Source organism: Triticum aestivum, chromosome 1A (assembly GCF_018294505.1).
Source record: "Triticum aestivum cultivar Chinese Spring chromosome 1A, IWGSC CS RefSeq v2.1, whole genome shotgun sequence".
Taxonomy (NCBI): domain Eukaryota; kingdom Viridiplantae; phylum Streptophyta; class Magnoliopsida; order Poales; family Poaceae; genus Triticum; species Triticum aestivum.
In genome coordinates, this window is record NC_057794.1 from 9,780,535 (window position 1) to 9,784,248 (window position 3,714).

At 42.9% G+C, this 3,714-nt stretch overlaps 1 pseudogene; it reads right to left on the minus strand.

Moving 5' to 3' along the window:
• Positions 1–2,285: 2,285 nt before the first annotated feature.
• LOC123153345 (uncharacterized) lies at positions 2,286–3,484 on the minus strand (annotated as a pseudogene).
• Positions 3,485–3,714: the final 230 nt, after the last annotated feature.

The window sequence follows — 3,714 nt, forward strand, 5'->3', positions numbered from 1 at the left end:
AGAAAGGGTGAGAAGGTGCACTGCAATTGCAAGGGGGGGGGGATGGAGGGGTAGCGGCAGTGAAATCATGCGAATTATCACATATCTGATCTGATCACGGGGCGGGGGAGAAGAGAACTGAGCAGCACGTTTCTCTGTCAGCCGTTTCCGCCAGTCAGCTTATGTCGCTTGGGTTCCTCGGCTGCATGTAGGCCCATTGCTCCATGCGGTGCATTGCAGGGCAGCATGGAGGATCTCTTTTCTTGGATGCAGGGGCGCCTCGTCGAGCCTGAGAGGATGGACAAGGGTTCTAGCTACCTGAAGCCAAGACAACGTGATGGAACCGACAACCACCGACCCCTGGAGGGAAGCAGCACCCACAATCGTCGCCGACGCTGGCGCGGAAACGATGAGCTTCTGCTCTGGCCCTCACACATGGCACAAACGGAAGCAAGGTTGCCAATCCAACCCGCGAAGTGAGGGGCTGCTGCCGCCACCGCAAGGCCTCCAGAGACATACTTGGAGCAACCACTAGCTATGTTACGCCGACATTGGTATCACCCGCCATTCCGCCCGTTGTTACCCACATTGCCAAGGGGAGACACCGCCACTATTGCAACGCCGCTTACCACCAAGCATAACGAGTAGCATCACCGCCCAAGGCCACCGCCCCGGCATCCAAGAACAACCTGCCACTGCCGCCAGAAAGCCGGCACCTTGACAGACCACACAAGGGGGGAACTAACGTGCCATAACACCAAGACGACCAGGATTGACTGATACAAATGTCGTTCCACGCGTAGAGGACAACCGGCTACGGGCGCAAAATCCCATCTAAATCTAGTCACCACCACCAGAAAGCCGACACATCAGAGACCACAGAAGGGTGGAACCGACGTGTCATAACACCAAGACGACCAAATCGACTGATACAAATGTCGTTCCACCCGCGGAGGACAACCGGCTACGAGGGCCAGATCCCATCTAGATCTAGCCACTGTGGCCAGAAAGCCAAAACCTTGAGAGACCACACAGGGAGGGAACGTGATGTGTCATAACACCAAGACAACCACAATCGACTCATAAAATTAATTGGTGACAATTTGAAAAGTGTTCCTTACATTTTTGGAAAAAATATTCACCAAATGTTCATAACATATAAAAAATGTGCATAGATTTATAAAAGCTTCATGACATTTGAAAATACATTCTTACCATTTAATAATATTTTTTCACAATTTAAAAATTATTCATGAAAATTTTAAAAAGTGTTTACGAAATGCAAGAAAAAACATTTCGCACAGTTTTGGAAAAATGTCCATGAAGGATTGGATAAAGAGCACACTCAAAAATGCAGGTCGCCTAGAAATAGAACCAGATAGGAAATTACATATAATTGCATGCATATTGATTTTTGAATGAAATCCTTGTATAGTCCAATAATAAGAGAACTTTTGAATGATATTTATATGGGAAAAAGTGGTTTGATTTATAGAATACAACTCTATTTCACAAATAAAATCAAAATAATAAGTACATAATGTTAGTAATTTGGCTTTGTTTAAAGTCGATACAAAACCCTTAAATCGCTAAATTCAAAATAAATTTATGAAATCCTAATTAATTAGGTGGATAAATAATTCAACTCTCTTTAAAAACATCACAAATAAAAAAATGGAAGCAAGCAGATTTATTTTAATACAAAGTCCAAATAGAGTCCATAAAGAGCTAAAAGCAAGGGAAGAAAAATTACCACAGTGAAATATTTAACACTAAGAAACAAAACATTTTTTGTGGCAACCTAGAAAGCATGGCATGAATATCAAAGTAACAACAGATGGCGGATAAATGTACAGGATGTCCCATGCATGGTAGAATATCATTCACAGAGAAGCTCGCACAAACTTAACTTTGGTTCTCCACTGATAAAAAGTAGAGCTAGTTACTAAATGTCCAAGCTACCCAATTACAACACAGAATGGCTAGCCCCATATGTACTAGTTCAATTACAACAAAATTCATGTTTAAGAGAAATAAAAGTTAGGAAAACATGCAAGTTACAACATGCCAACAAATATTCAGTACAGATGGCAGGTATCAAGAAACATAAAAGGCATCTAATGATCAACATCAATCAATGTTTTCATCAGCATTGCCTTTCTCCACTGTTTCAGTTTTCCTTTGAAGTTGATCGGAGGTGGCAGCTCGGGGTAGCTCACAACCATCTTTGTCAGCACTAAATAGCTTCTTCCCCTGGTATCTCGTTACCCTCCTCCACTGCCTCTATGATCTCCTCAAGGAGCTCTTTAGAAAGAGCAACCCATGGGCACATCTGGAGCTTCTTCCTCTGTCATCCTGTAAAATGGAACCTGGTGTGAAAACCGAAGCATCTCTACTTTCATAATCCTCTTGATGGCATACCCATCCGGGCAGCGTCGAAAAACCGTTCTGAATACAACAACCTTGATCAATGCGGCGACAGAAATGCCGTGCTCAGCATCATAAATCCAAAAACCGTTCTGAATCCAGAACCTCAACCAGATCATAGACTTGCATCACATTATCAGGAGTATTTCCACTCCAATCAGGTGACCAGTTTCGGTACACGGCCCATATGTCGCCTTTCCATGGATAAAATGCTGATTATCCCACGAGGACCTTTATCCCATGTAATCTAGTGAGAGAATGCGTTCAATGCACTGCAGGTTTCATACATGCCAATCCTGAAATCACCACACGTCTTTCTTAAATCAGAAGAAACCCAATCGAAAGACCCAAATTCATTGCTCGTCCTTGCGCCGTGGAGAAAATTTATTCCGAGCTTAAATGGTGATAAGGACAGACGTTTCTTAATGAGCACATAAGAGTGAGGCATGCCATCTTTGTCACCATACGAAGCCCAAACTTGACCACTCTGAAAAGATTCCTCGGTACAATCGTTATCAAAATCATGAAAATGAGGATCAGGAACAATATATGTGGATGGGTGATCCTCTTCTTTTTCAGCATCTGTGTTTGTACCCGAATCATTCTTGTTAGTTGTATTCTTCCTCAGCTTCTCTGTTAAACCACTCTTTGCTTTTTTAGTCAAAAGTTTTCTCATTTCATCCTTACGAAAGGACTTGCTTAGGCTGATGTTGGTAGGAGGTTGCAGTTTCCCATTGCACCCACCATTAACATGTTGAAACTCTGTGGCTCCAGTGTTGCTAGAAGCCAGAATACTTTCACCTGCCACACATACTGGACTCCACTGAATATTTCTAGCACTGCTTCCATCTTGATTCTCAGTTTGTACTGCATGAACATTCTCAGTTTGCGGCATTGGTGCCTCGTTTGCTTGGAACGGCATATGGACGTTATGGTGCACTGCGGATGTTTCTAATCCTACATTCTGCTTCCTTTTCCTTGCCCTGGAAGTAGAATGTTTGAAGATGGTAGTCATAGTTTCAAACTTCCTCTCTGCAGCCTCCTTTGCAACAAGGGCCGCATCCTTGCTGCACTCCATTTCACAGCACCTCAGCAAGTACAAACAGACACACCGAACGATGGATTAGGAAAAAGATATTTCACCTCGGAGGACTCCGATGTTATCCACCAATCAGCGCTGAGCACGTCACCATACAATAACCTTCAAAAGCCATAACCAAAAGGAAATAAATGTTACCTAAAATCATCAAAATAATGTAGTTATAGAAACTGTTTTTTAGAAAGAAAACCCTGCACAGAATTAAAAAC